The sequence below is a fragment of the Mustela nivalis genome (assembly GCF_964662115.1).
Source record: "Mustela nivalis genome assembly, chromosome: 15".
In the NCBI taxonomy this organism is placed as follows: domain Eukaryota; kingdom Metazoa; phylum Chordata; class Mammalia; order Carnivora; family Mustelidae; genus Mustela; species Mustela nivalis.
In genome coordinates this window covers 56,713,460-56,727,715 of record NC_139034.1, presented here as the reverse complement: position 1 = coordinate 56,727,715, position 14,256 = coordinate 56,713,460, and the positions used below count along the sequence as shown (strand labels likewise).

Here is a 14,256-nt window from a genome sequence, read left to right as displayed (position 1 = left end):
ATACCAGGTAGGGCTGGCTTCACACATTTGATCTTACAAAAGTGTTACAAGGTGTTGTAAGTGGATTTCACATGCCCACAAGAAAAACCAGGAACCCCATGAAAACTGATGTATGCAGTAACTTGTCTTCCTCCATAAATAGAAAAATTAGATGAACTGAGAGGAATTTTCACAAACCTCTGATCTCATGGCCAAGAAGATAGAATGAATATTTTACCTCACATTTCAGGGAGTACATGCTTACCTAAAAGATGTTATTTATGGTGGGTGAAAACAAACATATTTATACTTTCAAATAAGGTTTGAGTTGTTGGAGTGGAAATATCATAATTCTATGACATAGTCTACATTCACTGTGAAGCCCATAATTCTCATGGGCTTCGTAGAGAGGCTCTAACTTCATAGAGAAGCCATAACTCTCATGGGCTTCATAGTATGTAATTGAGAGCCAAGAACAAGGGCGCAGGGCAGACCCTTTTCACACATTCTCCCTTCAGTGATATTCCCCTTCAAAGGAACTCCCCTGGCTCCCCAAGCCACCATTACCTACCATTCTCATAGCCACAGGACCACTCTCTCCCTTTGTCAGGGCGGGATGAATCAGAGCAACAGGAGCACAGCCAGAAGAAGCCTCTGACACATCTGTTCCATAAATGGAGAAGGAAGATTGTGATCTCGTTTGCTTTTAAAACGTGGCCGAAGTTCTCACTCTAACAAAGGGATCACCTCAGCAGAGCGGGCCAGTCGACTCACCCTCCAGGGAAGTCCTGTGTTCTACGAGAAGCATCATACTACTTTACATTTGTTCTGTGAGAAAGGGCTCTTTCTCAATGGGGCCTGAAGGTTACTTTGGAAATAAGAGCACTCTCACTTCCCCTTCTAAGACATTCTGTGTCTGAGTCTGCTGTAAGGATGTACCAACCCCAGGTCTTGAACCTAGTATTCAGCCTCACTGTGAGACTAAAAGACACGGGTGAGCTGGATGGCCGGAGGGCATAAAGGGTGAGCCCACCTACTACAAGATCATAGGCATACCTGGAAATTTTGAAGGGCCCTGAGAAACTTACAGGACTTTTATACACACTTAGAGATGATACTTTTAGCAAAAGCTTCAGTCTCGGTAAAATAGCAATAATCCTGTATCTTCTTCTAGAAACGCGTGGCTTTTGTGCTTTTAAAGTCCATAATTAAATCTCACGTTGGTCAGCTGAATATTATTATCCCTTTTTTAACAGTTGTGGAAACAGAGGCACAAGGTTTGAGAGTAGAGCCATGTAGTAAAGAACGGGAGAATCCAAAATAAATCCACATTCCCCTGACTTTTAGCCCAATGCTCAGTCTACCATTGACATATGCTCTCTTATTAATTAGTAAAAACACAAAACACCTGTGAAGGAGTGTCTGCATGGAAACATAGTATGAATCTTTAGTTTATGCCCGTCTGGATGAATTGATTTTTCGTGATTGATTAATGCAAAACTCTTAGGTTATTCCATTGGATTGATATGCATTTTTACTTGTTTTGCTCTTTTCCAAATTATAGTTCATTGGGTAATAGCAATGAGGCTTTCACAGGGTTTTTGGATTATGCCAATAATGTCTTCCTAGTAGTTTTATTAATCAAAGGAAAGCATCTGGTTTACATTAAAATATTCATGAAGGAACCATTGAAGGAAGATAGTATTGAAACAACATAATCTTGAATTTTTGGAAGACACTTTCTAAGCAGCTTAGCTGATTTACACAGAACAGATTTTTCTGTGTAGATTGTAGTCTGTGTTTTCTCTGAGATCTCCAACTGGGTAGGTTGGGAACTGATGTGCACATTGTTAGTTTTCAAGGTAGAGGAATTTTGTGAATTTTAAGTCTTTTTGTTTGGCCACTTTTAAACTAATAGTCTTGCTAAGTCATTATCATATGTCATCAAAAATCAAGGCTCATTTGTGTCTTGCTATAATAAGTCTATGGCCATATTTAAATAAAAATATGAGTGGTAGAGATAATAAAATAGTAGGATGTTAGTATTATAAAATACCATATGAATCATATGGTCAAAACATGCTCAGGAGAGAAACTGGCACCCAGAGAAGTTAAGCACCTTGTCCTAAGTCACACAGCATTCAGGAACAGAACTGAAACCATAATGAAGGTCTCCATTTCTGGGAATCATCCCTTTGTCATTACTCTCTCTATTCATTTTTGGCTCTTTGGTTCATTTCTCTTTTCTGGTTCACTTCTCCCTTCTCCCCCACCTTGAAGGTATCATTCCCATATTTCCTTTTCTGCACATGCTGCTGTATAGTCATCCATAGATTTGAATTTTCACCTCACTACCTCTCAGGAGAGACACCTCCATCACACAGAAGCCACGTTGGTGTGCCAGGATTTTAACACCATCACCCTTAGGGAACCTCAGACCATCAATACACTTCACTCTCTTGGTCCCCGTCCTTGCAGGGTGAATTCCCAAAAATGCTGATGATAATGTATCGTATTAACATGAAGGGAATACAGACATCCAATTGCCCAGATTCGTAAACCATACATGTGGCAAACAAGAGCACTAGATTTAAAACACTCGCCGCCAAGATGGCATCTTAATCACATACTACCTGCTTAAGTGTGCAGAATCTTAAGGCTAAATTTTCTACTAAGCTGTGAGCTCTGAAAAAGAATATGAAATTAGGATTTGGGAAGGAGAGTGTGCTCCTTCCTAGAAAAGCACTTTTATCGCAACATTTAATTATGATGCTGCCCCACAGAGGAGCATTGAGCTTGTTGCCATTAGAAACTGAGTCATGCTTGCTGGGACTGTGGTCAAATAGCAGGTACCACCCCCACCTTCTGTCACCTCCTCCAGTAATTGAGTGACCTTACTAAGGTTGACTGGGCTGAACTTTGAGATGGTCCCAGGTGTTCAGTGGCTGAGCTGTGCTTCTGGTAATACGTGCGTGGAAAGGACATTGTTTGTGAAGGCAGAAAGGGGCCCTTGCTACAAGAATTTTCAAGGAAATCTCTCGGTTGCAGAAGCTAGCGATGTTTGGTGGGAACAATTTTGGATCTGCCTGAAGAAAATGTCAACCAAGTTTCCATTTATTTCAAACTTTTATGAGATATATTGAATCACTGTGCAGGAAAAATATTTTCTATACCCACCAAGAAGATTGCAACAATCTTCCAAAATGGAGAATGCCTTACAACCTAGCACATAGATCAAAAATTGATTTATGCAAGCCATTGAGTTTGTACATATTTTGATACTATTCATCTTCCAGCCTGATTCCATTACCTTGGCAGAAGGAAACACTCATCTGTTCCTAAAATTAGATTCTAGCTAGTTTTGTTAATGTATTTATAGTTTGTATACAGCTAAATGCAATTTAATGTATTTTACAACAAAATATATAACCAGCACTTACTTTATTCCTTCTTTATCTAAGACAAAATCTGATCTTCTTTGACTAATAACCATATTCATATCCAATTTCTAAATGCCTTTCATCTTTACTAGACATGCCAAAATACTTCAACATTCCATGTGTCTTCATCCTTATTGTCTCAGGTTTTGAAGTAAAGAGGGGCCATAACAACTTTTCACCTTTTCTTCTGATGACAGTCACTGCAAAACAACTTCGGCATCCCATAACATCCCATAACGGAGGGCAAATAGCATCCCCAGCAATTAACATTTGTACTAGGACAACTCATGAAGTGTGAGAAACCATGCAGGCTTCTCGAGATGATGCTTTTTGAAACATAGAGAAGAAAAATCATTCCTAAAATGGAAAAGGTTAAAAGAAAAAAACATGGGCAGAAAAATAAAATACAACAACGTAGGGATGTACAAGAATGTGGGAGGTAGAAATTTGGGAGAGGCTTACTGACCAGATACTAATGGATTACAGATAGATTTTACCTCACTGTCAGTCCTGAGAGAAAGTACCAGACTTGTGATAATGCATATGATATGCAGTTGGTAGGGGGATTGATATGCAGCTGAATTTGTTTTCCCTATTTTCTCAGTTTCTTATGGTACAGTATTTGGCCAGAAAACGTGAGCATGGTTTCTGTGCCACAGTTGGTTCTGGTTTCAAAAGTCTGCTAGGGAAAAGAGCAGAGGGGAGTGTCCAAGAGATAGTTGTTTCCTATGCTCCTCACAACTGGCTGCAAACCAAAGGCTCTTCCACTCTAGGTCTCACCCTTCATTCCCTCTACTAGGCACTTCCTATCATCAACTTGCAGAAAACTAGTGGATGTGGCCTGAGATCATGGTTTGATCCCCAGATCTGCTTCCCTTCATGTCTCTCATTAGGCTATCCACCACACCCATAGTGACAGCTTTCACTGGCAAGAGATACAATCTATGTACAGAGTCAGTAAACTTCCAGGGTGTATTTTTTTTTAAAGATTTTATTGATTTATTTGACAGACAAGAGATCACAAGTAGGCAGAGAGAGGGGAGGGGATGAAGCAGGCTCCCTGCTGAGCAGAGAGCCGGATGTGGGGCTCGATCCCAGGACTCTGGGATCATGACCTGATCCGAAGGCAGAGGCTTAAGCCACCCAGGTGCCCCTCCAGGGTGTATTTTTATAGTACTTAAGAGTCAGTCAGGTAACAACACAAGCTTACTTCTCTGACCACAGCTTTTTCAGCAATCTGAGGAACAGATGTAAGTTAGTAAGCTTGTTTCTACTTGTTCCAGAGACTTCGATACAAGGTTGAGGGTGGGGAGGGGACACAACGTTGGGCATCAGAGTCTCTACCCAGAAAGGACATTAGACCACACCAGGCTGCAGTCTTAGTTTTGAAAACTTGGACAATTTTCTTAATTTTGAAAACTTGGACAATTTTCTTAACTGTTCTGAGCACCTGAATCCTCATCTATAAAGGAAACAGGAGAATGAGTTGCAATGTTGTGAGGTTTGGTAGTTATTTATATGACACACAGTAGGCATTTAATAAGTGCTAACAATTGCTAGTATTCTTACCAGCCACACAGGATACATTTTAAAAAGAAGACTTACATGCCCATTTCCAACCCCACAGTGGGGTATCCCACCATGGATGGTAGCAGGAGATATTACTATTAAAATCCATTCCTTGTCCATTGTCCACACCAATGGCATTCAACAACATTCTGTGTTCTGGGCTTTAAATAGTAACCTTGTACATCATTCAGCTTCTAGAGACTTTCATCTTTTCTCATATATTTACCCAAGCCTCACATTTTCTTGGCCCATGAGAGTAAGTCCAAGCTTCTTAACATGGAATTTAACAGTCCTTAAAATCTCAGACCGAAGAAGCTTGACAATACTTCAAAAAGCCCATTATATACTTTATGCTTTTATTCTATCAAGCCCACTATATAACAGCCCCCAGGGTATTTTCCTATGCTATGTGTTTTCATTCTAGCTAAACTCTCAGCCTGTAATGTCATCCACCCTTTTGTTCATTGGTTACAAACCTGATTTCTCATCCTTGTGCTTGTTCAACATTTTTATTATTTTCTGCAAAAAGCACTTATGACTAAAGAAAATGTCAACAAAATTTCCATTTATTTCAAACTGTTGTGAGAAATACTGAATTATTGCACAGAAAAAAAATTTTTTTCTTACCCACCAAAAATCAGGCCACACTTAACCAATGTGAAGAGTTAGTTTCAGGATGTCCATTAGCATATCTTCCATCCAGAGTTTCTATCCAAGAGCCCAAGGAGGGGGGGGGGGAGCCAAATGTATTCCCTCTAGATGCAGCTGTCTAGTATCAACTAAATTAAAGAACATAGTGGAACGTTCTACCCCCCATTATGATTTAAAATCCCAGGGCTATGACTGAAGAAACTCTTCCCCAGGGGATGTTAAAGACATGTCCAGGAAGAAAAGAGTGGGTGTAGAACTGTGCAGGCAGGTAACCTGACCCTCCAGTACAAAGGAATGTGGTAGGATATGGGCTGTCTCCAATTTCACCAATCAGTGTTGATACCTGTCCTTAGGTTGCAGCAGGAAAGGATATACAGCCCTGGAGAAAGCAGCTAAGTCATCTCCCTACCATGGAAATAAGAAGAGCCGGGGAATAAGTGTTCCTCCCTAATAATAATATAATTATGTAATTGGATATTAAAGTGAGATTCTCTATCAGTGTTTTAGCCAAAGCATGAAAATTACAGATGCTATATTTCACAGTAAGGTTTGAAAAATGAAGAATGGCAGAAAATAAATTTTGTGGCCCCTAAGATGACAGCATACCTTTAAAAAATTAGGAAGAGCTAAGAAAAGTGAGAGTGGATATTGAGGAAGACCATAGGGAGAGGGTGTGGTGCTCACTCTCTTGACCTCAAGGCAAAAGGCAGAGTTTTAAAGGGACAAGTAGAAGGATTCAATAGATGTCCAACCCTACTGGGGGTACAGTGGACCAGCACCTAATTCTTGCTTGGAAATCTAAAGGGTTATAGGTGGATTGGCAGGATCTTTGTGGGAGAGTGAAGGAGTTGCTGCTGAATTGAGATGAGAACATAGACCCACTATTTCCTGGGGTGTTGGGTTGACAGGAGGATGGAGGAGAGGGATTAGACAATGAATCAGTGAAAGCTTCCATTAGAAGCTTTCTTGGCTTAGAAAGTTCCCCCAAGTAGGAATAGAGGGAAACTGGTAGTAATACAGCATTCCTACAGCTGAGGGAATAGGACATAACACAGAAGTACGCAGTTGTTGGTTGAGGCAAGGGAAGGAATGCTGGGAAAATTGGGAAATTGGAGGAGTGGAGATTCCAAAGAACCCACGAGAGCACTGTGAGAGAGTGCCGGTATTAAGCATTCACCAGGACTGAAGAACAGCACTGCATGGCCACAGCAGTAATAAAGTAGTGGCAGGAATACCTTGTCCCAACCTATCTCTCCTCCTACCTTCCTCCCCCAGCAGACCCAGGAGGGGAAAGAAATTCCATTCATAAGAGGAGATCGAGAGTTGGTTGTGACATTCCTTAGGACAGGACATTCTAATTACTAAATTAATTGAGAGGGTTATGTGCCATAAGACTGAATCCTAAATCATAGTTCCTGCCTGATTTTCATCCGGGAGAAGAGGGACTACCCCTACAAAGCTCAGTTTAAGGGACTCCTGAAAACAATCACAAATGCTTTATAATTACATCCCCTGTGCTATGTTTGTTTCATTATAATATTTTTGTTGCTTTTGTTGCAATATAATATTTGACACGGCTCTCTGCCCACCTTGGTATCCTTGATGGCACTTCTTCTCTTGTTGTGTTCATTTTTGTATCCTCGGTACGTAGGGTCATGACTGGTCCATAGTTAGCACTAAGCACTTGCCAGAGAATACAAGGGAGAATACCACAACTACCTGGGAAGAAGTAAAGAGAATGACAAGAATGTGAATGACAGAGGAACTACACCCGTTTGGATAGATCAAGAAGCCTTCATAGACATGATCATATATGACATGGGCCAGTTCAGATTTATATCATTCCGCCAGGTACATATTTAGACCAACAGAACTGGAGAAAATTGTAATAACAAGGAAAGTGGTGTTGAGATGAAAAGATGTAGTTAGCCTCCAGAAATGAAAGAAATAACCATTGTACAGATGGTGATATGAAGTAGGCATAACCGTTTTATAGTAAATGAGAACAGAAAGCAAGAGAAGAACTGCGATGAGATTGGAGAGGCCGAGCCCATCAGATCAGCGGCAGGTCCTGAGACAGAAAAGATGAAGCCAGTTCAAGGGGAGCAGACTGGGAAGCACACCAGAGGCCAGTCGAGGGCATGGCTACATACATCATCCATTGGATGCTGCCAAATCAGGGGTCAAACTTAATGAGGAGGGTGGCATCTACCTGAAGTCTATATAGCAGAGTTATTTTCCAGATATCAAAGAACTTTGCTTCTCCAACCCCCAGCTTGCAAGCAAAAGAGAGCTAGCTTACCCTGATCGTAGGATTTAAAGGAAAAACCATGAGAAGAAAAGACTTGGCTCCACTATGGACGAGCCTGAAAATGGATTTCGCTGTGTCAAACCAACTATGTTAAATAAAATGGATAGCTATCTAGTCTGTATATAGCTAGCTGATATCTCAAATTCCCTAACTCTCTTGTAACCCTCGTTTTATTCATTCAAATGGTTGGCTTTTGTGTCTTATTGATATAGGTGCTAACTTCAGATAATACAAGAAAGGCAAGGTTGTTACTTCTTGGTGGTAAAATCTGTCAAGGAAATGTCCCCAGTTTTTCTCCCAGTTGTTAGTAATAGAAAGTTATTTCAGTGAAGCAACATGGTAGAGACCACTGGAATGCCTCTTTTTAGAAGTTGCCTTCTGTCACAGAATATAATTTCTTAGGATATTATTTATTAACTTTGTATAATGATTTCAAGAGAACCAGTTTGTATAAGACTGAGAAATGGGGGTGGGGGAAGGTAGGGAGGCACTGGAGAGCTGGTACTTAAGACCCCCAGATAGACACAGCATCTACTTTATGGGGGCACCTGACTGGCTCAGCTGGCTGAGCATCTGGCTCTTGGTTTTGGCTCAGGTCATGATCTCCTGGTCAGTATATCTGAGCTTGAGCCCCTCATAGGGCTCTTTGCTCAGTGGGGATTCTGCTTCTCCCTCTCTCTCTCTCTCTCTACCCCTTCCTCCCCTGCTCATGCTCCCCCACTCTCTAAAATAAATAGATAAACTTTAAAAAAAAAAAAAAAGTTGTCTACATTTCGCATTGCATCATATCTGCCCTGTGGAGACTGAATATAGACTGCAAGGCTAGGAGGAAAATAAAAATCAGTAGAAAGTCAAGAAATGAAAATGTGCCAAATGACTATTATATCCTACAAAATTTACCTCATTCAGTTCTCCATACTGGCCCTTTGAGGGATTATTATCATCATACCACTGAGCAAACTGAGACTCCAACAAGTAGACCAAACTTCTCAAGGCAGAACCAAGATTCAAATCCAGACCAGTCCAAAATCAAAGACCTTGCTTTATCCCAGTACCAAGATATCTTTGAGTATAAAGTGCAAGCAGCAAAGGAAATAGAAAAACACAAGTCATCCAGTCATCTATATAATAATTAAGAAAAAGTTATTTTTTATAATACTGAAATTAGGGTAAGATAAACATCAAAGTATCTTGAAACTATGGAACAAACTTAAGAACTGACAAGAAATGTATATGATCTGGATGTGGTAAATTGCAAAATTTGACTAAAAGGCTTTAAATGAGGCTTAAAATACTGAAAGACAGGATTGTACAGATTTCGATTCTTGCTCAAAATAATCTAGGCAGTTTTTTCAGACATCCAAAGCCAATGGATTTTATTAACTTGATCATAACATTAAAATTTATATAGAAAAAAAGGAGGGCCAAAAACCGGCAAGAAAAGTTTGAGGAAACAGTAATAAAAAGGAATCTGCTCAATTAGACTTTAAATATACTTTAAGGTACAATTATTAAAGCAGTATTATTATATTTATGCAAGAAAAAGTCAAGAGACCAAAGCAAACAAAATGAAGGTTTCAAGTATATTTTAACTCTATGCGTCATGGGAATTTAATAATTAATATAAATTGTATCAAAAAGAGCAACCTTCTATCAGCTGTCAGTAGAAAAACATTAAGACTCAATAAATATTTTGAATTAATTGATTAAACTATGAAAGAATAAAGAATAAATCCTGTTAGAATAAAAGATTAGGTCACATGACTTCTGTGATTAAGCCCTCCTTCTCCAATGGTTTCCCATCTCTCTCAGAGTAAAGGGTTTATGGTGACCTTGAAAGTCCTTATAACATGGCCCATATTTTCTTCCCCTTCAGTCAGTCTGCTTCAAACACACTGGCCTCTTTGCTTGTCCTCAAACCATAACAAAAGTTCTGATTACAAGATTTTTGCATTTGTGGTTCTCTTTGCCTAGAACGCTTCTCTCCAAAATAGGCGTGTGGGTCCCTCTTCAACTCTTGTGAGATCTTCACTCAGATGTCATCTTCTCCTTGATGCCTTCTCTTACTTCTCTGAAATTATAAAGGTTCTAAGAAAGAAAATGTAGGTGAATATTTACATAATCTTGTGGGTGTGAACAGACTCCTTAGCAAGACTCACAAATTACTGACTTCTAAGTTTTGCTACATTAAACATTTAAAACATCTGCTTCTTCCAAATTTGACAGATAAAACAAGATAGCAAGCAAAAAGTCAGAGAAATATATGGGTAACACGTGCAAACAAAAGTTAATTTCTTTCCTAGAAAAAACTATTAAATATGAGAGAAATGCCCATATAAAGATGGGCAAAGGAATAGAAAATTAAATTCTTACACACACATAAAAACAAATTACCAGCATACAGGAAAATAATTTCTAGCCTCATCGATAAGAAAATAAGTAAAAATTAAAATAATGAAACCACAAATTGGCAAAGATAAAAAGAATGATCATACACAACATTGGCAAAAGTGAGAAGAAAAAAAAGTTGTATTTGCTACACAGCCAGTAGATGCATAAATAAATATAATCTATCTCAAGAGTCAGTTGGCAATATGAATTAAAAAAGAAAATTTAAAATATGCTTACCTTTTGACCCAGGGATTTCACTTCTGGAAATTGGTCATAAGGAAATAATTAGGGACAGGTGGAAAGATTTAACTACAAAGATATAATAAAATGGTAATGTGCAACCTTGGAATAAAGAATGTAAGAGGAGGCACTGCAATCATTTTTTCTTGTTGATAGGGATAGAGAAAGGGGATAGCTGAGCTGATTATATGTAAATAAGCCTTGGGTCTTTTTTTTTTTTTTTTTTAAAGAACCATCTGGAAGTGGCAGCTGTATTGCATCTTCACTAAAGCTGGAAGAGGAAGTAGTGGGCTTAAGCTTCCACATAGGGATTTAGGTTAAATATAAGAAAGTATTTCCTTACAAGAAGATTTGTAAACATTGGCCTGAGTCGAGAAGGAGGTGGTATAATCACGTTCCCTGGAGGACTTCACCACAGAAGAGGTATTTGTCAAATTAAGACGCTTTTTGGTGCGTGCCTACGAGAAGCAGGTTTGTTGTTGAAGTTATGCTCAGTCTTCTATTTTTAATTATACTTCAATATTTGAGTAGCTTGTTGTGCTTTGTGGGGTATGGATTCGTATTAGGGTAACTGTCACCTTGTCTCATTAAAAATAATAGTTAGAATGAGCCCTTATCACCAAAATAAAATAGTTTTTTTAGTAAGAATTAGAGTGGGGTACTCGGTCTTCAACCCACCAGCTGCCACACTTTACATAATCCCAGTAATATTTGAAAACCTTTGGGTGATCTTCACTTTTCCTAAAAAAAAAAAAAAAAAAAAAAAGTAAGTCTGAAATTAATTAACCAATCCTCTGAAAGCCAATGATACTCTTTTTTTTTTTTTTTTTTTTTTTTAAAGATTTTATTTATTTATCAGAGAGAGAGAGATGGGGAGAGAGCGAGCACAGGCAGACAGAATGGCAGGCAGAGGCAGAGGGAGAAGCAGGCTCCCTGCTGAGCAAGGAGCCCGATGTGGGACTCGATCCCAGGACGCTGGGATCATGACCTGAGCCGAAGGCAGCTGCTTAACCAACTGAGCCACTCAGGCGTCCCGCCAATGATACTCTTAAGTTCACTTTTCAATTACAGTGAGAGTAAGTTTTCTAGTTCCCATAACTCATTTAGGTTTATAATTTTTATTATAGTGTTTTTATTGAGCACTAATCACTAAGATTCTAGCAAATATCACATACCATTCTATTAGAATATAAGAGAATTGACACAGCCATTGCAAAGTTCTGATATAGAGGGGAAATTTCACAAATATAGAAAGAAAAATATCTGTACATGCTCAAGAAAAAAGCTGGCTATCAAAACTATGTTATAGGAATAGATTAACATTAAGTCAATTCTGATCATTTTTCAAGGCAGTATAGATACATTTACCAAAGAAAAAATGAGCCTAAGGAGAAAAGAATATGAATTGCTTATATGGAAAGTAGAAGGGGTATTACTGTATTATTTACACCTTAAAGAATCATAGGTTCATATTTAATAAACTTCACATTTTCTCATTTTTCAAACAAACAAAATCTGACATCATTTCTCTAGTTGCATTATAGCTATATGCCACCAAGTAAGGCATTCTGTAAAGACGACCTAGTGATTATTTCTATCTTTAGATATTTCTAAGCAGAAAAGAAAAAACTAAAATGAACATTAGTTGAAAGAATACAAGTAGAGCACACCCCTTCCAGAAGGAAAAGGAAGTCTGCATCCATGGTTTCCCAGATGCATGGGACCCAGTTTATTCATTATATTAAGGCAATATGAAGTTCTTCCCTGAATTCGAACATTTACTATCTTTTTTTTTTTTTTTTTAAGATTTTGTCTATTCATTTAAGAGAGAAAGAGCACAAGCAAGGAGAGGGGCAGAGGGAGAGGAAGAAGCAGACTCGCCACAGAGCAGAGCCCAATGCTGTGCCAAATCCCGGGACCCTGGGATCACGACTATGTGGAAGTCAGATGCTTAATTGACTGGACCACCCAGGCGCCCCTAATATCTTTTTTTTTTTTTAATTCACTTTTACTTTTATTCCTTGGCCACAACCTGGCTTATCTTGCTCAGAAATCCAGGTACCTGGCCATTTCAGGACATTTTCTGTCTACAAATCAAACCCTTCTCTTGGCTCCAGGAAAATTTTGCTCTTTGAATTGCCTGAACTTCAATGTGACAATAGTCCTTGGGTCACTCACTCTCCCTTCTAGACACACAGCCTCATTCTAAATATTTATGATTGACTTTTTCAAAATACTCTAAATTCCTGCCTCCCAGTTGGAGGAAGGATCCATTCTTGCTTCTTCCGGCTGTATATTCTCACATTATCTAACTGTCTGTTCTGCCTGTGTCCCATCTTGAGTCCACTTTACCGCCCGAATCCTCCTTTCCAGAATCTCACACTGAATCTCTGCAATCTTATCTTCAGACCCTTATATGTAGACCTACTCCCTTCTCAAATACTTTACTATGACAGCTATCATAGGCACAACTTATAACATTTAAGTCTGACACTGTAGATCCTCTATCCATTGAGTTATTTTTAAGATCTGCTATGCTGTCCTCACAAATTTTTTAACATTACTGTTCAGTGATGATCCAAAAGAGTGACCAATGGCAGGAATTTTCATCAAAGAAACATGAAAATCGACTTAACATTTTCCTACATGAACATTTTAGCCATTATTTGAGTACTTACCAAACCGAGTATCCATCTATAAATCAGCTGTTAAACTGGTAATCAAATAAGTTCTAGATTAGACAGAAATTTGTTTGATGAGAGTAATTAGAAGTTAAAACAATATGCTAATTTTACGACCTTGATTTATATTTGTGTTGACAATATATACCCAAAAAAAGTAAATACATATATAAGCTACATTTCTAGATTCTTTTACAGCTAAGGCTGGTCAAGGAACACTGTTCTGGCCAATAAGATGTAAATGGAATTGCTTGGAGGTTATTCCAGAAAAGCTCTGTTACAGGAACTAGTTCCCCTGGCATGAGTTCTTTGCTCCTTGCCTTTCTCTCTTCTTCCTGGTTAGAGGTTGGTTGCCGTGTCCATGAGGGCAAGAGTCTTCTTGCAATAATGTGGAAGAGATCATATATTCCAAGGGGAAGTTAGTAGGAACCTGGATCTCTGATGACACGACGCACACGGTACTTAGCCTGCCTATCTCCAGACTTCTTTCACGTGAGAAGAAAAATTATCCCCTCCTTTTTATGCCACATTTTTAAGGTTCCTATGGTTACCAGTCTAACACATCCTTAACTAATATAGTTGGTAATAAGTGTGATATGAAATTTTAAACAAAGATATTTCAGGAAGTGGTGCTCATAATCAAGAAAGTGACTTTCCTTTGGAGTAAAAATTAAACTATTGCTACGAATGCAATTCATTAATTTTTTTTTTCCTGAGGAGGGTCTTCTGCTTCACAAGTGTTTATTCTCTGTGATATAAACATACAAGGTGATCCTACTATCTTTTTACTTTTTTACTGTCTATTGGTCCTAAATTGGCTTAGGGAAAAAAAGAAAATGGAGTGACGAGAGACTTCAGATCAATGTCCAAAGCTTAATTTCACTTTCTGCTAAAGCTTGAATACAGTTTCTCTCTATATTACTTCTTCTTATCAGCATGCTGGATTGCAAACAGCAGCAAATTGCTCTAACTAACCGAAGAAAAATAGGGAATT

General features: G+C 38.6%; 1 protein-coding gene across 1 annotated transcript in view; it reads left to right on the top strand.

The window, feature by feature from the left end:
* Window positions 1-10,816: 10,816 nt before the first annotated feature.
* Window positions 10,817-14,256, top strand: part of KLF12 (KLF transcription factor 12) — a 512,550-nt gene continuing 509,110 nt past the window's right edge. Inside the window, exon 1 of the mRNA XM_082701278.1 lies at window positions 10,817-11,004. The gene's annotated coding sequence lies outside the window, so the exon portion shown is untranslated. The remainder of the gene's footprint in view (window positions 11,005-14,256) is intronic.